This window comes from Dioscorea cayenensis, chromosome 7, assembly GCF_009730915.1.
Source record: "Dioscorea cayenensis subsp. rotundata cultivar TDr96_F1 chromosome 7, TDr96_F1_v2_PseudoChromosome.rev07_lg8_w22 25.fasta, whole genome shotgun sequence".
NCBI lineage: Eukaryota > Viridiplantae > Streptophyta > Magnoliopsida > Dioscoreales > Dioscoreaceae > Dioscorea > Dioscorea cayenensis.
The window spans coordinates 24,933,947-24,957,204 of record NC_052477.1 but is presented as its reverse complement, the minus strand read 5'-3'; the positions used below and the strand labels follow the sequence as shown (position 1 = coordinate 24,957,204).

General features: G+C 33.4%; 1 pseudogene; it reads left to right on the top strand.

Annotated features, from left to right (window-relative positions):
- The first annotated feature begins 7,819 nt into the window (after positions 1–7,819).
- Positions 7,820–12,108, top strand: LOC120265722 (annotated as a pseudogene).
- The last annotated feature ends 11,150 nt before the right edge of the window (positions 12,109–23,258 follow it).

Sequence of the window (23,258 nt, the reverse complement as noted above, 5' to 3'; positions counted from 1 at the left end):
TGAAAACCATGGTATAATACATGAGATAACTCCCCTTTACTCACCTGTTTCTGATGGAATAGCTGAAAGGAAAAATAGAACTCTTAAGGATATGATGAATGCTATGTTAATTAGTTTAGGCGCTCCTAATAATTTATGGGGAGAAGCCATTTTATCAGCTTGTCATATTCAAAAAAGAATTCCTTTAAAGAAAACTGGTAAAACTCCTTTTGAATTATGGAAAGAATATGCACCTAGTTTAAAATATCTTAAAGTTTGGGGTTGCTTAGCAAAAGTACTATTACCTGATTCTAAAAAGAGGAAAATTGATCCCAAAACTTTTGATTGTATGCTAATTGGATATGCTTTGAATAGTGCTACATATAGATTCATGGTTGTTAAGAGTGACATTATGGAACCTAATACTATTGTGGAGTCTAAAAATGCAGATTTTTTCAAACATATTTTTCCTTTGAAATCATGTGTTGATAACATTGCTCATTCATCTCATATTACTCCTAATACTGATTCAGCAAATATTGATGCTTCTGATTTTGAATTAAGAAGGAGTAAAAGGACTAGGAAAGAACATAGTTTTCGAAATGACTTCATTACATTTCTTGTGGAGGATGATCCTTAATCTTATTCTCAAGCTATCACCTCTATTGATGCTGTGATTTGGAAAGAAGCTATTAATAGTGAATTAGAGTCAATTTTATCTAATCATACTTGAGAATTTGTAGACCTTACACCTGGTTCAAAAACTATAGGTTTCAAATGGATTTTTAAGAAAAAACTTAAACCTAATGGGTCTATTGATAAATATAAAGCTAGATTAGTAGCTAAAGGATATTCTCAAAAGAAAGACATTGACTAGTTTGACACTTATGCTCCTGTTACTAGAATTTCTTCCATTCGAATTTTAATTGCATTAGCTGTTATTAACAATTTAATTATTCATCAAATGGATGTTAAGACAGCTTTTTAAAACGGAGATCTCGAAGAAGAAATATATATGGATCAACCCGAAGGGTATGTGATTCCTAACAACAAGCATACGGTATGCAAACTTATGAAATCTTTATATGGGCTCAAACAAGCACCAAAACAATGGCATGAAAAATTTAATCATGTTTTAATTCCCAATGGTTATTTTATAAATGAATCTGATAAATGTATCTACAACAAATTTTCTAACAATGTGGGTGTTATAATTTGTTTATATGTTGATGACATGCTTATTTTTGGTACTTCGTTAGAAATAGCAGTTGAGACAAAGGATTTTCTTGCATCTAAATTTGACATGAAGGACATGGGTGAAGCACATTTTATTCTTGGAATTAAAATTTCTAAATCAGATGATGGAATAATGCTTTCACAAGAAAATTATGTTGAAAAAGTATTAAAGAAATATAATCAATTTAATTGCAAACCTGTCTCAACTCCATATGATAGTCTTTTCATTTAAGGAAGAATAAAGGGGTTAGTGTTTCTCAAAATGAATATGCACAAGTAATTGGTAGTTTAATGTATTTGATGAACTGTACTCGTCCTGACATTGCTTATGCAGTTTGCAGATTAAGCAGATATATACATAGTCCAAATAAGGATCATTGGATTGCCCTTATCAGGATATTAAAATATTTGAAAGGAACTATTAATTTTGGACTAATGTATTCTGGTTTTCCTGCAGTACTTGAAGGGTATAGTGATGCTAACTGGATTTCAGATTCAGATGAAACAAAGTCAACAAGTGGATTTATTTTCACTTTAGGAGGGGTTGAGTGTCTTGGAAGTCTTCAAAACAAACTTGCACAGCAAAATCAACAATGGAGTCAGAGACTCGAAAACGGCCGATTCATCTGATGAAAAATATTCATTAAAAACCCAGAAATGACTTGAGCACATGGGAAACATTACCACAACTCCATTCCAACTACTTGAGCGCCATCATTGGCTGGCATTCTGGTGGCCAGACACATTAAACGCCGCTAGCCAACTCAAGGAGCCAAGCTCATAAAGTCTAATGCCACAGAAACACATCATTATGCCGACTCAAGTGAATGTTATGACTGGCCAACAAGCTCTGCAGCACATCTAAGTAGTGTTGAGAGTCAAAGTCGGGCATGACGGGAAAGACATCACTGGTGGTCGGGGGGGGGGTTGATGGAAGGGGTTTGCTCCTGTCCATTGTGAAGATGGAGGGCGGAGCATGCATGGGCAGCAAAGAGCCATGTTGTGAGGACAGGGTAGCAGCGACCACAGTAGAGGGTTTGGCCGTAGGCTTCAATGACGCCTCTGAAGAGTTTGGCAAAGAAGTCCAGATGGCATGTTTGGTTGGAAAAGGTCATCGGAGGTATGGTGGGTAGGGACTGTGATTGGGTTCAGTGGTTGTTACTGTTGCTCCGACTTGTGGATGTAGAGAAGGAGGAGGAGGAATAGAGAGATGAGGAAATGGAGAGACAGAGATGCCATTGTTGTTGTTCTTGGTTTCTTTAGAGAAAGAGAGAGAAGAAGATAAGAGTGCATGAGGAGGTGGTGTGAGGGGATAATGGAAAGCTTAGAGTAGTGTAAATAAATGGTAGAGTAGTGAATATTTTAATATTAATGTTGCCACATCAGAGCCAGAAAATTGCCGAACCAACGTCCGTCCGCTGGAAGGACTAAAATAATGAAAATATGCAAATAAGAGGACCAAAAGGGCATATTTTATATTATAGGGACTAAAAGGTCAGAAAGCGCAAAATAGAGGGACCATTTTGGTATTTTGATCTATTTTATTTTATTTTATTTTGCAACTTTTAGATAAAAAATAATGAAATGCATCTCATGCTATCAATGTATTGTTTATTTAATGGTTTGAATAAAATGAACTAAGTCCAACCAAACTTTTAAATATATATATATATATATATATATATTTAACAAATGCGAGAAACACATTATAGTTAAAAGATGTGCGCACAAGTTGAGAAATTATTATTTAGCTCGTGCGCACTCACCCAACAGTATGGAGTTTTAGCTACAAGTTTAAAATTACAACCAAGGACCTATTACCACCACTACATCCACCAAGACTTAAACTCGAGACTTTAAAAATACCCAGATTAAAGTCTTTTGAACTAGGGCCAATGTGGCTGGTAGAGGTGTCAAATGGGTTGTGTCGACTTAGGTCTAGTGCAGCATGACATGAGATAGGTCGTACGAGATGTGTCGACTTAGGCCCAAGTCGAGCACGGTTTAGACCCTGGGTCCATGCTGGGTCAGGGGTATGCAGCCCGTGGGCGGTGCCGGCATGCGACAAGCATCAGCTTGGCACGACCCATGTGAGATTTTTCTTACTATTTTTATTTTTTTTTATATTTCCAACTTTTTAATCAATGAGACCTTCACTTTGTGTTTTTATATTTTTCCCCTATGTTCTAATAATGGTTTAGCAATTTAGAGGTTTTTATATATTTTTGGGGTTTAAAAAAAAAATATAAATAAAATATGGTTTGGTTGAGCCACGTGCAGGGCCTAGCTTGGTAGTAGGTGGGTCATGCGGCTTGGGCACACACAGTACTCAGACCGCAGTGGGCCCGTGCCAGCCCATTTGGCACCATTAGCTGTTGGGCTATAAACCCTTTGGCTTTGAATACAATTATTTACTTTAAGGTTTACTAGATAAATTGCATCGGAATTTTTGCAATTGTAATTGTTTTGGGATATGTATTTTTTTATCTGTAACACAAATTTTAATAAAATTTTCTCAACTGACAAAGTAGGTATAAATGAAACAATATCTAGTAGAAAAACAACCCAAAACTAAAATGAAAATAATATTTAGAAGAGAAATAAAAGGGTAAAATAAATGTAATTAAGTAATGATATATTTCGTAACTTTCTTGATAACACATTGAAAGAATCAATTCCACGATAATTGTCATTTTGAGCATTAAATCACATGGTCAATAAACCGCTTCTAAATTATATTGTTCTTTTACATTAAAATTTTGCGAATACATTTTGTTGAGAAACTCATTCTGTTTATGAAATTCCAACACCCTCTATCATTTGATTTCCCATATTTCTGTCTTTTCAATTTTTCTACATTGTTGGGGTATTTTCGAATTTTCAACTATAATCCTTTCCATTTTCCATAAAACCAAAAAATAATCAATGTCCATCATTAATAAAAATATACCGCCCACAACCTCCAATGTCTATTTTTCATATAATTATTAAACTCAAACCGATAAACCGGGTGACTTGGTGCCTAAATCAGTTTAGATCTCTAATTTGAGCCACTTATGGAATTAATCTAATGTAACCCATCTTGATCATCTTTAACCAGCCAACCCCACTGAATTGCCTGGATTCCTTTGACTTAGGTGAGCAGAATTTTTTTTTTGAAATAAATTTTTTATTCTTTCATTACATTTAGTTTTTATGTTTAAAGAAAAATAATACGTAATTTCCATTAAATTAAAAAATTTTAAAAATAGTGCTTAGCTTTATTTTATTTTATTTTTTAATAACTATGGTTGAAGCTTTTTTTTGTTACGATTTTTTTAATCCATAGTTACAATTAAGTGACTAATAATTTGCTTTTTTTCTTTTAAATTATTTATTTATAGTTAATAGGATATTATATTATATGTGTTATATATCAAATAATTAAAAAAAATTAATTTATAATTCTAAAATAATATTTAAAAACATTTTTATTAACCTAACATTTATCCGAATGACCTGAAGATTGAACTATTTAATCTAATACACAAAGCATGATCTTTGAACTGGTTCTAATAAGTCTACTCCAAATATTTTGTAAACTATCGGTATACTTTTTTCATAAAATAATTTTTTTATAATTATAATTTATTTGAAACATATAATGGAATATTTAATGCAAATAAATAAACGGAATTAAACATATCTCATTCCATACAAACAAAGACTTGTACTAAATGACTTAAATGCAATAGGAAAAATTCTAAAAAAAAAAAATTAAAAATCTCCTTGAAACCCTCTCCAAGAAGATTATACATGTACTTTAAATATATGTACTAGGCATTTTTCCAGGCTTCACATCGGAGATTTTAAAATTTTGTGAGGAGTTTTGAGGCAATATCATATATAAAATAATATAATTAAACAACTCCTACCATATAAACTATTTTATACCTTGAATTTTAAAGGTCTTATGGACATTTATTACATAAATAATTATGTGTAATTAATTTTTTTCAATTATTAATATTATAAGTAATATAAATAAAAACTTAAATGTTATTAAAAAAATTAAAATTGTTCGTTGAAACGCTCACGGAGTAGATTATACATCTACTTTAATAATATGTATAGATACTACATTTAATAGAAATAAAGACTTGTACTAAATGACTTAAATGCAATAGGAGAAATTCTAAAAAAAAAATTATAAATCTCTTTAAAATCCTCTCCAAACAGATTATACATATACTTTAAATATATGTATAGATATTACAATCTTTTATAATACGAAATTGGCCTAAGATTATGTGAACTACATATATAAATATAAGGTAATCGTGGCATCTCCTTGTTTAAGCTATTCATTGGAATATCTGATTAGAGAGGAATAACAACATATTTAATCAACCCTTTCTCTCACCCATTTTAATTATAATAAAAATTGATCATAATTTCTACACTCATCAGTTAGTGCTGCCTCGGGATCTGTTTAGAGAACAAGATTTGTCTCAAGATCTGGTAGGAAAATCTGGTAGGAGAATCTGGCAAAACCAGCACTCCCTTTCCTTGAGATTCGGCTATGAGGGATTTGTCTCGAGATCGTGTTGGAGAAACCAGTAAAGCCAGCACTCCTACCTTGCCTCGGGATTCGATTAATGGGGAAACTCAGCAACACCTCGTGATTGTACTGGAAGGATCGTCTCTCCCTTGCCTCGAGATCCAGCCTCGCCATCAATGCAGCGCCTCAAGATTACATTGGAACGATCGACAGCTATTGATTGAACGCCTCGGGATAAGCTTGTACATGGCCTTGGACGCACCACTACATAACTGCACTTATGCAGCGGTTATAAAACTGCTGCAATAGACTATCTATTGTAACGGTTTTGTAGCGATTTCAAACCGTTGCAAGTAATTTTTCAAATTAGTATTACATTTGACTTAATCCGTTGCAAAACCGCTGCATAATAAGATAGATATGTAGCGGTTTATACAACTGCTGCAAATGCTAAAATAGTAGCGGTTCATAACTATTGCATATGCATTATAATGCAGCGGTTATCAATAACCGCTGCATATGGGTCACTATATGCAGCAGTTTTTTGTAACCGCTGCATATGTGTTAAGATATGCAGTTGTTTTAAAAGAATCGTTGTATATGCGAGAATAATACATAATTTTCGTAAATTTAATACATATGACAAAATCAATAAATCTAATAAATAAGTAAAAAAAATCATTTGTTTAAAATAAATGATAGAAATAAATAAATTAGAAAGAGTACTTTTACTTGTGCGAGTATACTCTTCAAAGTAATGTATCTATTTTTGTCTATCGTATACATACCTTTCGATAAAAATAGGGCATGACTTTTAATTAAAATTATAAATATGCCCTTGTCTAATGTGTGATGTGGCAACCTAAAAAAATAGCTTCTTTTTTAATTTGTAAATTTGTGTTGAATTGATGAAATTACCCATGTATAATGAATATAAGCAAACAGTTTGTGATAAATTTATTTTTCTTTGTTGAGGTGTTCGTTGTTCTGCATTGTTGCATTTTTTGTTTTTGTTTTTGTGTTTATCAAATCAAAACCAATACACTGATGTTTGACATTTTTTTAAAATAAAAAAATATATTTTTAATGTTTTAAATATTTTGTTACCCTTTTCTTCTGTCTTCCCTTAAAAATTATTTATATAAAAAATATTTTTACAATTTTTGTGCTATTGATATTGTACAAATAAGTTTATATAGTATAAAAAAGTTATATTTTTAAACAGTATTTGTGAAAATTAATGTTTGACTAACTAAATTTTATAAATTAGATATAACATATTAAAAAAATTATAACTATCTCTCAATAGGCCTTTCTCCACACCTTGATTTTAACCTTTAGTTGAATCCAAAATTTATTTCAGTTTTTCAAATCAACAAATGCAACATCTTTCGTAATTGATACCACGTAAGCTATAATAAATGTCACTTGAATAAAAACAAAATTGCAACTATGTTATTCTAAGGTTACCAACATATATAAATGTTTTAGTTTCAAATAGTGTAATTTTTATGAGATATTTTTTATCCATAAAATACCAGTCTCATGTTATTTATTTTATTTAATAATACAATCAAGTAACTAGTATAAAAAATATTTTTAATAAAAAAGTGTCAATGCTAATTCAACTGGTGTTTTCAGTTTTTTAATATACACAATAGTAGTATATCCAAAAAATATTTTGTTTTTAAAAAATTTACATCAAAATAAAAATAACGTAAAAAGAAAAAAAAGAAGCAAAATAAGTAAATAAATAAATAAAAATTGATACACCCTAAATGATCCGTTAGTGGGTATTTATAATTTTTTTAAGTATTTGTAAAACAAGCCAAAAAAACCAAAAATAAAGGCTTGTATTGAAACTAAAATTTAAAAAAAAAAAATTCTTAAAATTATGATCGTTATTTACAAAAACTTGAGCTCTAAGTAATAAGTAAATTATAAAAATATTAAATTGTAAAAATAAAAACAAAATTAAAAAGTAAAAAAAAATTCACCAAAAAAATGTCCTAGAAATTCAAAAAGAACACAAAATAAGACTAAAAAAAATCCCAAAGCCGCCGAATCCACAGAACCCTCGATCTCGACCTCTCTCGGAATCCATGGTGTCTCGCTTCCTCGCCGCCCGCTTCCGCCCCATTCCTATCTCCCAAAACCTAGATCCCTACCTCCTTCGTGGCCTCTCCACGTTCCCTAACCACCGCTCACCCTCCCCGCCTTGCCCAATTGACATAAGTGCTAGGGCACGGAAGCTCCAGTCCCGGAGGCTCTGGATGTACACGCTGACCTTCGGTTGCGTCACCGGCTTAATCGTCATCGTACTTGCTAATTTTGAGGACCAACTCGTCTTCTACATCACCCCTTCGATGCCCTTCCAGAAGTTCAGCACTGATACATCCAAGTCTCGGTTCCGCCGCGGTGGTCTCGTCCTTGAGGACAACGTTATGTACCCGCCCTCATCCCAGCGATGGAGTTCGTCATTATCGATCTCATCACTGACATCCTCGTTCGCTTTGAGGGCTCGTTGCCAAATCTTTTATGGGAGAGGCCCTCAGTGGTGGTGGAGGATTTCATGAAGCCGGCTCTGCCGGAGGGGTTCGGGTCGGAGCCCAAAGTCTCGGAGAAGGCAACGCAAATTGGGTGCTTCTTCAAAGCCACGGAGGTGCTTGCGAAGCACAACGACAAGTACATGCTCAAGGAGGTTGCTACCACACTTGAGAAGAACAAGAAATTGTTAGAGGCGGAGGCTGATACCGGAGCAGCAGTTGGAGATGGTGTGAAACTTGGAGCTAAAGGCTTTGTTGAGGTTTTCTTTCTAAACTCACTCTCAAAATTTACTGGTTTGAATTTTTTTTTTCTTAGAGATTTGTTTTTATCTTCTTAGATGATCAAAAGAAAACATAAAACACTTTAATTTTCATGTTTGTGATGTTTTTGTTTTTTTAGGATGTGATCAAATGCATGAAATGGTTGATCCTGAAGCACTTCACAAGAGTTTTTGTTCTTCGGGTTTGTGCTCTTTTCTTTTCAATTAATTTCTTTTCATTTTTCTTTTAAAAATGATTTTCGATTTTGATTCAGGGGTTTGTGAATTGGATGATTTGAATGAAGTATGATGTACTTTTGATTGATAAAAGAAATCCATGATGAGTGGTTTTAATGGAAATTTTATCTGATAATTATCAGGATTAGTATTGATTGTTTTTCCAAATCGTGTTAGATGCATGTGCACTAGTTATTTCTTTTGATTCCAGGCATTGTTATGATTAATTTTGCCATGCATTCAATAGATCTAATGGTTCTCAGTTTAATCCTGCTTTGGTTTTGAGTACATTTGTGCATTCTGGACCTATTTTTGGTTAATTTTGCTATCTATTTAATAGATCCACGGTTTTGGAGTAAGGATAGATTTTACTTAGTTTTTCCATTTTTCTGTTTGAATTACTGATTGATCTTGTTTATAGTATTTAGATCTACAGAATTTTGCTGTATTTTCTTGAATTTTTCATCACTGTTCTCCGATTTCTCTCATTTTATCGCAAATCTTATGAGCTCCCTTGAATCCATTGCTTCTTATCCAGGGTTTCTCGATCGATCCGCGAGGCTGGATTGGTGGTGTTTTTGGACAATCGTTGGGAAAAAGCTTCCTGAATGGTTAGATCTTTGGTTTTTTTTTTTTCACGTTTTGATGTTTGTTTTTGAATAATGTATGTGAATTGTTTGAAAATTTTGATGTTTATTGAGAATCAATTGATCAGAGCGTGCTGCGGTTTCTTTTAATGTTCCTAGTGATTAGAATGTTAATTATCAGTTTCTTGAAAAAACAAATATCAGATGATTGGGGAAATCTCTAGTTTTTTGTGTTTTCATTTGTTGATGTTTGTATATATTTAGATACTTACTGCCAATTCATGTTAATCTTATTAAACATTTTCACTACTCATTATTCTTTGTTAGTTTGAACAGATGTTAAACAAGAATATTTCTACTGAAAAAATAACTGAACAAGACCTTTGTTTCTATTCCAATTCAGTGTTGATCTATATATATATACTGTCAATACATATTATTCCTCCAACTGATCCCATTTTCATTAATCCATGCTCTTTGTATAGGCATAAACTTAAGTGATTTTCTAGTACTCCAATTAACTGATAATCTTCTTTTGTTAACCATTCATTTCATTAATCCATGAACTAAGATTTATGCTGTAATTAAATCATGGAAAATGTGTATTCCAATTCACCTTCTATTCATCTCTACATATATACTGTTAATTCCTAGCTTGCTACTAGTCTTGTTAACAATTAATTAATTAATGTTTCATTATTCCATGATTTTTTTCAGAATATATATATGAGAGAATCTTGGGATAGATTGTTTTTTTTCTGAAAAGGACTTGATATCACTTGTTGATCTTGGAAGTAGTAGTAGTAGTTCACTGCATACGAAGGTGCTTGCCATGACTGGGTAAGTTTTAAACATGTAAGTGGATTTGAAGTTATTAGAATCATTTCATCTGATTTATAGATATCCCACATTGCATGAAGTTTTAGCAATTTCAACAAGGCTATTTGATGTTAGCATCGTATGTGTACTTCTGTGTGAGTTTATGTCATTCTTTTCTATGCCAAACAATATTTTAGTTAGATTTCATTAGGATTAAAGCTAAATTTAGTCTTTGAACTAGGAACTATTGTTTAGCATGTTTGTAAACTGAAAAACATACAGTGAAATATCTAACATTTGACTAGTTTATTTGGCTCCTTGAATTTTAATTCAAATTTCCAGCTGGTTATATATTCAATATAATTTGTTGACATGGGAGGCTGCTAATGTCTTGATTAAAAGAACTTCGATAGAAACTTCACAAGCAAAATACAATAAAACTTTGAGTTCTTATATATAAGATCCTAAGGCATAAGTTAATCTGGCCATGTTACATCAATAGCTAATTTGGTTCAGAGATCCAATTCGACATATCAGGTTAAATGAGGTATTTAATTGTGCAATCTATAGACAAATAGTTTAAAGAAAGAAATAAAAAACATTTGACTTCAAAGTTAAAAGGTAAGAATTTTAACAGGAACAATATATAGTCCTTTGAACATTCACACCATCAAAATTCATAAGTAAATTCTATTTGGTTAGATTACCAACTCAAATTACTTGACTTGATATTCCAAATAGTCATGTAAGCTTGTGCATCATGGAAAAAATTGTTGCAATTCTCAATGCAGAGAGCATCATACTGATTCATGCTATGTTCCTGCATGCTCCATATGAAACTGCAACATCCTTGGTTTTTGCAATCCAGGCCCTTTGCTCCATATATAATTTTTAATTTTTACTTATTATTGTTTTATTTTTATTTTATATTTACTACTTATTATATTTATTTTTAAATTTTCGTTTTAATTTTTAATTTAAATTTTTTTCATTTTGTGATGCATCTATTGTGTCTTTTTTTATGTATTATTTAATACCTTTTTAGTTTGCCTTTAATTTATTAGTTAAATTAAAAATTAATTTAATTAGTAGAATATGTGAGCTTCATATTGTTGAAAAGAAGTGATCACGCTCGTTAAAGCTGGTGATTGTATGCCCTTTCTTTGTGGTCCTTGCTGTAGGATTTTTCTTTTCCTTATTTTTAACTTGGTTATGTTTTGGCTTTGAGTTTGTTTTAGTTCATTGATTATATATGATCTCTGAGTAGTTGCCAGCCAAACTTCTGTGGTTTGTAGAAGCCCTTGTTGCCTTGTATAGGCAGTGTACATAACTAAATAAAATAAGATTAGTCTGAGAGATGAGATCTTTGACCATGTTCTCTTTCAATTCTATATGTAGAAAATGTTTTAGGCCTTGGTGAATTATGGCCATCAGTTTCCAATCACATGTTGAATTGATAACGTTTGTTTTATGTTTTGTTATTCTCTGTAGATTAGAACTTGAGCAAAATTTTATTTTAGTTCAAGTATTCTTTTTAGTTTATCATGAACCTCATATATTCTTTTATAATAATTATCATTTTAGTTGATGTCATTATGTTGGAATATAGTTTATTGTATCATTTTATTTTAACAAATTTTATTATTATGTTAAGTAATATATATTGCATGTATCGTACAAGTTTATTCTTGTTATTTCTACTAACTAATTTTTTTATAATTACAGGGACGGTGATGCTATATTGAGTTGGTTTCATCCGAAAACATTGAAGATGACTTGTTTTGTAATTACTTCAAAATTGTTTTATATTAACTAGTTTTCACCTTGAATTCTTATGTTATTCAATATTTTTGTTAATTTTAATATAATGTTGTTGGCTTTAAGTGTTTATTACATTTTAGGATGATGTATAATATTATTGAATTGGATTATTAAAATTATTATTTGTAAAATGGTACAGGATTATAAAACCACTATGATGAATTTTATTAACTGTTGCCCATTAGCCCCTCTATTGGTCATTTTCAAGCGTAAAACACTGAATGTGCTCATTTTCAAGAGTAGAGGGACTAGTTTGGAGCATTTCTGAGTAAATGGACTAAAATGGCAGAGTGACCTAAGTAGATGGATCAATTCAGGTATAAGAAGAATACATATTCTAAAAAGTTAATTTTCACTCAACATAAATCATATAAAATGTTGAAGCAACTAAGATAAAATTCATTGACACCTTATTAGTTGCATAACACAAAGCATATAAAATGGTTACACAACACAAAACATACATAACAAGCCGTCCATATAATAGCACACACATTACTTGTTTCACTCAACATACATCACACAATTTAAATAGTCTAGTCATAAAAAATCATCCAGATTTAATTCTATTGGCAACCCCCTAAAACCCAAGTAACATCTCCTTCCTACACTCATCAGAAAATGAGAAGAAATATGACACCTTACTAGTGTAATATAAAATCAGTCCACCAGCTTTGATCCTTTCCCACTGGGACAAGCCTTCAATCTTCAGTAGCTCAATATAAACTTTCTTCTTTGCCTCTGCCTCATCAACTAGGAATTTGAAGCAACTATCAAGTTTTGATATGTGCTCTCCAGAACTATCAATCCAAGTTCAAATAAAGCTAATGGTGCTTGAGAACTCGTCATTGCCAACATCTTGGCCCAATGAGCATTTATGCCTAACTTTCTTTGGAGGTGCACCTTGTGATATACTAATACTCTTAATACAAGCTAGATCACACTCAAAGACCAACCTATATATATTGACACCCCTAATCAATTGCCTACTCTAGCTATCATAGGCAATCCGTGTCTTTTTACTTTTACTCCTACACTCTAAGATAATGACATGAACTAATATAGCTAGTTTATTTATCATCTTTTTCATATAAATAAGCTATGGTTGCAAGCAAACCAAATTTTTTTAGGAGAGAAAAGATCAATTTACACAATAAATAAATAAATAAATAAATAAATAAATAAATAAATAAAAGAAGGAATGTAAGATGACCATTTATTAATATCTGGAATATTCATTGTGAAAAAAATAGAAAGCAATTGTAAAGCATAATGACCATTATAAGTAAACAAACTATTTAAGTATCTTAATTGGAAAGAATAAAAGTCCAAACTTTTTACTATATCCAAAACAGAACACAAATGAACATTCACAAGCAATTGGAAAGCATAATAAATACTATAGTGATGGCTTCTCCAGTTCTATGAACACATTCGTAAGTAAAAAGTATGAAATAATTTTTATATGCAAAGTTTTAGGAATAGATTACAAAAAAATTTATATTGTTTGTTTTTAGAAAACCAAAGAAATATTTGACTAACATAACTAAGATGGACCCTATAATAACTATTTAGATAATGAAAGGAATATGCACCAAACAGGGGTGGAAGGAGGGGGGCTCAAGGAGGGTGACATATATACATAATATATTAATACATTTATATTTAATATAATCTTACCTATCATGTAGGCTTATTTTTTTTATTCTATAGTAAGAAGCTACTTCACCCTATTGGAAATTTATTCATATGATTTTTCTATATAACATCTTCAAATTCTAAAAAAATCAACTTTAGAAGATATTTTGATTTTATTGAATGTTATGATCTTACAAGTCTTACTATGAAACTAGTTAAAACTAAAACTAGATTGAATTTGACTGAATGATTAAACTTTTACCTCACAGTGGTAGTTGTTAGCAGTATGAATATTTTATATTTTTTAAAATATTAATCATTATTATTTTCTAATTTGAATTAATATAATTTTCTTCATATTTAAATTGAAACTAGATTGGATTTGACTGGAAATGATTCAACTCTCATCTCATAGTGATAATCGCTAGTGATATATTTTTTGAAATACTGATTATTATAATTTCAAATTTGAATTAATATAATTTTTTTAATGTTTATAATTTTTTTAAATTTAAGTTAGAACCCCCTTCATTTTGGTCCTAGTTCTACCACTAGCACTAAAGAAACTCAAGATGGTGTCTTTAGTTCACATAAATGAATAAATATAATATTCATAGAATAGTATAATATACACTTTGGTTTTCTTTGATCATATCACATAAATATCATAATACAATTGATGTTTATAAATTAACAAAATCATCAATTACTATAAATTACAAATTCTAATTGAATCCAATTAATATTTATAGATTAAAAAATTATCAATTATAATTTTTATGATTTTTTCGCTAAATGCATTCAAAATCAAACAAATGGATTCATTTAACAACATGATAAATAAGAAATGGATTTAACAAGTCGTTAATGATATCATGTAAGAAGAAGTTGTGGTTTCAGTAATGAAAAGAAATCCAAACATTAACGATACTATGGAGAGATCCGGACAAATTAATTATTGTTGGTTGAATGATGCTATGTAGAAATCTAAAAAATTGGAATCATAAGTTTCATATTAGAATTCCAAACATCTAATCCCAACTCTATCTTCAAAATCAACAGGAATGAAAAGGAGTAGAGATTAAACCTAAGCAAAACCAATAGAAATGAAAACCAGGAGAAATTAGTAGAAAGAGACCAAAGTTGTGCATAAATCTCATACTTGAATTGATAAGGATGCTTGGCAATGAGGTTGATGGCAAAAATATCGACAGTGGCACGACGGTGTGGCTAAAGGCAATGGATTTCGACACCACCTCAGACACAAGGCAATAGATCTTGGCTTGGAACTGGGCTAGCTAATGCCCAATGTTAGAGTTGGGCCAAACTTGTGATGCTAAGGACTTTCTTTTGTTTTGTTTTTCATGTTGGGTGTGTTCTTTAGTGTTTTTTTTAGTATAACGAGTTACACGGTTGTAGAATAGTCATTTCTATAATTTTCTTTAGAGTACATGGTAGAGACTTAGTACACAAGCATGTACCTACCAGTGTAACTCTCTGGAAAGACTGATGGAAAAGCATTGTAGCAGTAATATTGTAGTAGTGGTTGTACTATAGAAATCGAGTGACTCTTTGGGAACTCATATCTCAAATAGGGAATTACATGGGAGTGTACACGGCCATGTAACTGTGTAACTCTTTGCAAAACTCTGAAATTGGTCAAAAAGGTACAAGGGTGTGTACCTACCCATGTAATTCTTTGGAAAATTTCTGAGAACTACATGGGTGTGCAACTCTCTAGAATTTAGATCGTTAGCACTGTAGCAATGTACTATAGTATGTTACTGTAGCAATTACATGGGGGTGATACACGCCTGTGTAAGACTTTTCTAAGCCACGAAACAAGTGTAGTTTTTGTCTTTTCATTAGCCTATAATCCTTTTTTTTTTTTTCCCCTTTCCTTTACCCTTCATCATATCATCGGTTTTTTTCATCTTCCTTGGAAGAGAAAAAAACCAAAACCTAGATCTCCTCCATTTCCTTTTGGTGGGAAGGTTAATTTAGCATCTCATCCACTTGCCAAATTAGCAAGTTATGCCATCTTCCTCCTCCTTGTTCTCCATGCTTTGTTATGCATTTGGATTCCTAGACCTAGGTTATGGTGGATGAGCATTAGAGCTTGATTTTGGTCTCCATTCTTGATGCGGGGCGTATTGAGGAGCAAGCCTGTGTCTTTCTGGACAAATGGGACATGGACTAACAAGGGTATTCTGGTAATTTTTAAAGTGGTGGAGTTTTGGTTTTTAAGGGTCTTACTTGAAGGAAAACGGGTGAACGAGCACAAATCACTAGCTTTGCTTGTGTGCCATGCCAGTTTTCGGCCGAATTCAATCATCTTGGCCTCGAAAACAGCAATTTTGCCATTTTAGGAAAGATTTTATTTCATTATATCTTAGGCTAGAAATCTTTGATTTGTAAACCGTTTGTGGCAGTAGTCTTTATTTGTTAAGCCTTTTTGTTTCTTGCTAAAGTTTGAGAATTTACCATTTTTAGTATATTTTCAAATTATCTCTTTTTTAGGGTTGTTTTCATATTTTTAGTTCGCCTTTTTATTGTAAGCCTATGGGTAAGAGTGAAACAGTTTTGTGATCATCATTTTCATTGTGTAATAAGATTTTACTCTTCCCCTAATTCTTGGCTATCTTTGATTAACAAGTGTTGGACATCTTGCTCCCGGATATTCAAGCGCGAATCAACGGGTTTTCAAGTATACCGCTACATCAGTTTGGTACCAGAGCCGAATCGATCATGCATGCCACTGCGCGGACGAGAACGTCCTACTCAGCAGATGGAGGAGATCTATGAGCGTGATGATGATGCCCGTTTTGAACAACAGGTTGGTCACCCCTTGGACCTTCAAACGTAGAGGATGATGGAGGAATTGACCAAAAGGTTTACACACATGATGGGAAGCACCAATCTAGGCCGTGCCTTGGAGAGTGGGGCTGAAAACTTGTTGGATGAGGATAACAATTACTTTGTGGACAGCGCGCAAGCATGACAATGCGAAAGGCAAAATCGTGGGGAAGTTGCTAGAAGTCCCCGAGATGAAGACAGACCGAGGGAATCCGGCATGCAAATCAAGATTCCTGAATTTCATGGTGGCCTGTAAGCAAAAGAATTCCTTGACTAGCTGACTACAGTTAAGGAAGTTTTGGACTTTAAGGCGGTCCCCAAGGATAGGAGGTTCCGTTGGTAGCAACAAGGCTTCGTGGTTGCACAACTGCATGGTGGCAACAACTAAAATTGACCCGTAGTAGGTTGGGCAAGGACAAGATTAATTCTTGGGAGAAGATGAAGAAGCACATGCGCTCAAATTTCTTGCCCCACAACTACCAGCATTTGATTTTCAGCCGTTTGCACAATCTTCGCCTAGGCACGTGCTACGTAGAAGAGTATATAATGGAGTTCTATTAGTTACTAGCTCGGAATGAGATTCAAAAGTCAACAGACCAGTTGGTGGCGTGATACATCGGAGGGTTGCACGTCCAAATTTCGGAGACCGCCAACTTGTTTAACTTGATCTCTGTCTCGTTCGTCTACCAGCAAGCATTAATTATCTAACATCAATATCGGCACTCAGCCCTACAAGCTCAGGGGTGACACCGGCGGCAATCGAAAGATTGGCGTCAGTCTGGTTGGCGTAACTCAAGAAGGGGTTACAACGGACCGACCTGCAGGTACCACAACTGTGAGGGGAGCCAATAACACTATCCAGTGTTTTAGTTGTGGTGAAAAGAGGCATCGTCAACCAGATTGTAAGAAGGTGGGCAGGGGAATTATGTTAGCAGAGGAGGAAGAAGACACAACCGATGTAGGCTCGTCGGTGTTTAACGAAGGTGACCTCTATGAGGAGGTAGTTGAGGAAGACATCGGGAGTGCCCTAGTTGTACACATATATTGTTTGACACCACGGGCTACCAAAGATGACTGGTTGAGAACTAACATCTTCCATACCACTTGCACCCTCCTAGATAAGGTGTGTCGCTTTGTGATTGATGTAGGTAGTTGTGCAACTGAAGAGCCAATCCCAGAGATTGTGAAGCCAATTATAGCTGAATTCAAAGACGTATGTCCTGAAGAACTACTTGATAAGCTACCACCATTAAGTGATACACATCAGATTGGTGTGGGCCTTCGAAATCAAGGGCGAATTTGAGGACGAATTTTGTTCAACCTAGGAAGAATGATGTGGGGCGTATTGAGGAGCAAGCCTGTGTCTTTCTGGACAAATGGGACATGGCCTAACAAGGGTATTCTAGTAATTTATCAAAGTAGCGGAGTTTTGGTTTTTAAGGGTTTCACTTGAAGGAAAATGGGTCAACAAACACAAATCACTAGCTTTGCTTGTGCGCCATGCCAGTTTTCAGCCGAATTCCATCATCTTGACTTCGAAAAACAGCAATTTTGCCATTTTAGGAAAGATTTGATTTCATTATATCTTAGGCTAGAAATCTTTGATTTGTAAGCCATTTGTGGCAGTAGTATTTATTTGTTAAGCCTTTTTATTTCTTGCTGAAATTTGAGAATTTACCATTTTTGGTATATTTTCAAATTATCTCCTTTTTAGGGTTATTTTCATAGTTTTAGTTCGCCTATTTATTGTAAGCCTATGGGTAAGAGTGAAACAGTTTTGTGATCATCATTTTCATTAAGTAATAAGATTTTACTCTTACCCCATTTCCTGGCTATCTTTAATCAACAGGTGTTGGACAGATTGCTCCCAGATATTCGAGCGCGAATCAACGGGTTTTCAAGTATACCGCTGCATCAATTCTTGTATGTTAAGTGTTAGTAGTGGATGGAGATTATGTATTTGCATGTATTCTTTCAATCTTGTTGAATTGATAAACCATTTTCTTCTTTAAAATTGGGGGTTATTGTAGCATACTATATATAGAACTGGTACAACTTGGTTATGTCTTTAGATTCTTTGGTTTCTTTGGTTTCTTTGGTTTAGAGTGAAACTCAAACCCTTAGGAAAACATTGGAAACCTTGAAACCCAGTTTTGAGCCAGCCCTAGATCTTGTTAGAGTTGCATTGCATGGTTGAACCTTAGGTTTCATTCTTGTTTTTCCATTGCTTGATTCTTGCTCGTTTGTGTGTGTGTGTGGTTGTGTTGGGTTAGGTGGTGAAAGCTTGGCTCGAGGTAAGGGGCTAGAGGAGGAATAGCCCATCCAAGGTTTACATCACCTAAGTTGTGATTGGGTTAAGTTGATGCACATTTCTAGTAGAATATGATTCAAATGCTTTCATTAATTGATTTGAGATTGACTCATGGTTTTATTGTATTTAAATTGATATGTTGATCAATTAGGAAGCATTTCCTTGCTATTGATTCACATTGGAAAACTCTTGATGTTTGGTGAAAATATTCATGTTTATTGATCGGTTTGGAAATGAGGAATTAGATTACATTCCTTGTATTTAACTGTTGTCCTCGGTATAGACCCTATGATGAGATGTTGATGCAATGATTAATATTGATGGTGATGGGGTTATAACTTGCTTGATGCAGTAGGGGTCCCCATGGGCTAGCCTTTAGAGGTGGCATGGAGGAACCCATTTCTTTGACCTCTTTAGGTGACGCGTACAACCCTTATTTGGACGATACATTGGGAGGTTGAAGTTACCATACGGAATCGGTGGGTTAACGCCAAGGACATGAGTGCCTTGATGACTCTGAACTTAGCTGCGGCCATGGCTCGAGTTTAGAGGATTTATTAGACCACTGATTGACTGATTGAGATGTAAATCTGGTATTTGAAAAAGATTCTTGCTATCTTGGATTATCATGAGGGGACAAAGCCCAGCTGTTTCTCTTAAGAGGGCTCTCACAAAAATTTTATTCCTTAGAATATTGATTTGATGATGAGTTCGACGAGTTTTATGTTTTAATGCTTGAGATGTGATCTCTTGTTTCAATCTTGAAAGAAAAAGGGATTTAATGGCGATTTCATGTTGAAATGTTTTTAAAAACTCATATTTTGCTCGAGTATGATTTCTGAATGTGAAATTCTTATGTGAATTAAATGAATTATTTATGATGTTATGGTTTTCACATACATATATACATGTTATGAAAAAAATGTTGTGTCACTCAGAGTTATTTGTATTTTTTTTTTAAAGCTTGATCATTGATGTTTTTTCATCTTGTTTTGATATTCTTTTAGAATTGTGCTAACCCTCTCACTGAGTGACCTAGTCTACTCACCCTCTCTCTCCCTTCCATGCCCTAGCAGCTAATAGTGTGGCGGCGAGGCGGAGTGCTGGGCATTATCTTGTCTTCCTATCTTTGTTCATTTCCAGGATCATGTATGTTTCATTGAACATGTTGTATTGTATAATTAAGAACATGGATCCACTAGCGTGTTTGAAACTCCTTATGCATGATTTGTTTGTTCTCTATGCTTCTTCAAAAACCTTTTACACTTGTGACCAGTATATTTCTTGAACTGTATTATCAAGTTTTGTATTTATTGCTTCCTCTATGCTATTGTTGTACTGCATTCCTTATGTATTGTATATTCTTATTATTCGTATTTAGAAATGTGAAATCCCAGGGATTTTGTTAACCTTGCAGCGATTTGAGGGTTGAGTGGTGTGGCCATCCCTCCTCAGGTTGTTGCGGCGGTTGTTGCATGCCAGTCTAGCGGGTCAGGGCATGACAAAATTTGAAAATAGTCCTTCAATATTCGAAATCAGCCCTTTTAGTCCTTCAATATAATTTTTGCATTTCTAATCCCCATATTTTCTAAATTTGAAAAATCTTAGTACACCCTCTAACAGAATGTATGAAGTAAAATAAACCCCATATTTTATTCCTTGCATCACATCACCATCCCTATTCACAAACTTGAATTAATTTTAAAAATAAATATAACAGATATAACAAAGAGAAATAGGCTGGATTAGTGATCCATTATTCTAAATATCAGTTCATCCATAGAAAGAGTTTGGTGGAGAAGAGAGACATACTAGGCCAGAGAAAATGACCGAAGGACTTGTAAGAATGGTGGAAAAACCTTGGCTCACAAGTAGGACCTTTATACATGATGGTTGGGAGTCGGTGAGAGAGCTTCGCTGTACGTGGTCATGTGGGTGAAGCTAGGTCACAAGGTTTTTTTGTGATAGAAGATAATAAGAAATTGAGTTTGGTTTCGAATATGTTTTATATATTTTATTATTAATTTTCTTGTTTCTTTGTTTTTTTAAAAAAATTTAATATTAAGGCAACCATGTCAATAAATTTCAACAGTGGGAATAACGCCGTTAACAAGTGGATTAAGATTTCCTCAATTAGGAAATACTGGAACTAAAAAAACATAAATTATATTCGAGTGAATTAGGGATGATTTTTAATAATAAAGGATTTATTTTGATAATTATATAAGAATTATAAAAAAAAACAAAAGATAGGTGCTGAGACATAAGGGAAGCTAATATGATGAGTAATGGAATTGATCACTTTATATTAGAATTATAAAAAAACCAAAAGGATAGGTGCAGAGACACAAGGGAAGATAATATGAGTAATGGAATTGATCACTTTATAATATGTTAATTAGTAGATGGAATTCCATAGTTGGAAAATCCACATTGAAATTATGAAATGCCGTGATTGGCGGTCTAATAACACGGACTACTGATCACGGCTGGACTTTATTTATATATTATATGAAAAAATTGAAACTATATTGTCAATGTGTTCGTAATTTAATATATTGTTATAACTATCCCCGTGAATGTCTTTTTGGGCTTTTGTTGGATGGGTTTTCTGTACCACATGTGTGCGCACCACCTGGTTGGCTGGTAGGTGACGTGCGTGATGGCAATCCCTACTTTGCCAACAACCTATTTTTCTTCTTTTTTTCTTTTCTTGTTTTTACTGGTTGTTTAATCCCAGATTCTAATCTTTAGCCCTTTTTTCACTGTTAAAACTCTAACAGCTATTGCCCTATACTTGCATGTCCAATTCTTTGCATTCCTCGTTTGGATCAACACTTGCCTGTAAACCCGAAATCCTTGCATATAGAAGGTGAAATTGGTCTTAGGATAGTGGTGAGAGTTTAAATACTCAGAGAAATTAACTCATGAGTGATGTCGCAACCCACACTCACGTGTTATAAAGACAAACGTTTGTCGCCATTTTTAAAAAAAATAGTGTTTAATATGCTTAATATATCTAAGGAACTGGCAGTTCCAACTTATATTTATTATTTTAATTAGGACTAATTGCTATTAGAGATATTAAACGATAGTTACTTTATTTAGATTATTGTACAGATATTTAGACTTATATAAGAATTTCAAATTCTCTTTATTAGAGTTAGTTTCTAATTTTAAATTATTGTTTTCAGATTTTGTTTATAACCTATTTATACTCCTCTTCAATCAATGGAACATAACCATTATTTTATTAATTCTAAACTCTCACAATTGTGTGCTATAATCTATACATATTCCCAACTCATATTACTGATAGAATGAACAATAGTCAAGTGAGAATTGGAGCTAGATGAAGATGCATCAAACTGAATGGTTATTCTGTGTTTCATGAATGAAGGAGGGTAGCTGGGTTTTCTATAGAGTATGTGATGTCTACTCCTCAACATATGAACAAGCAAAGACATTGTCGGCCTCTGCATTGTCCTGGACATACAACAACCCTATTTTGATCGAGTTCATGCTTCATTCACTGTATATGATGTTGAGAATCAGATTCCCACCTATGATTGAGAAAGAAAACACAAAATAAAAACAATCACAAGAAGACAAGATTTACGTGGTTCGGCAAGATTGCATATGTCCACGACCACACTAGGGTTTTCTTTCATTATCAGAATAGAATACATTTGACAAGGAACTACCCATATATAGATGAAATCTAAGGTACTAATTGAAGAGGAAAATTACATAAATACCCCTTACTAGATTCGCCTGGCAGGGGGTCTCACATAATTAGGGCCCCACATACCCAACAATCTTTCACTTGGAGACTGATCTTCTAATATAAGCAGCTCACTTATAACCCTCAACTCTATAGCTCAGATGATGCTCCTAGTGTGGTGCCTCCTATTTATTAAATAACTTGAAGGCCAAATGAGGACATGCATAGCCTCAGTTTCTAGATGGCTACACTATTTGTCAACATGTTTGCGGAATTCTCTTCACCAAGTGTCTTCTTCAATGATATTATCCCATCCTCAGTCACCCCACCAATGTGATGATTTCTCAGCTGGATGTGTTTGGTCATATCATGAAATATTGGATTCTTTATAAGATAAATAACACTCTGACTATCACTGAAAAGTACACTACTACTCTACTCTTTGCCCAACTCCTTCAGAAAATTCTTCAACTAGATCATCTCTTTTGTTGCTTATGAGATTGCCATGTATTCTGCTTCAATGATTGAAAGTGAAACACTATTCTAAAGTCATGATATCTAAATGACTGTTGTATTTCCTAGAGTGAACACATAACCTGTAGTACTCATCATTCCATCTAGATCACCACCCAGATATGCATCACAGAATCCCTGTAAACCCATGCTGCTCTTTCTGAAATAATGTCCAACACTTAATGTGCCAT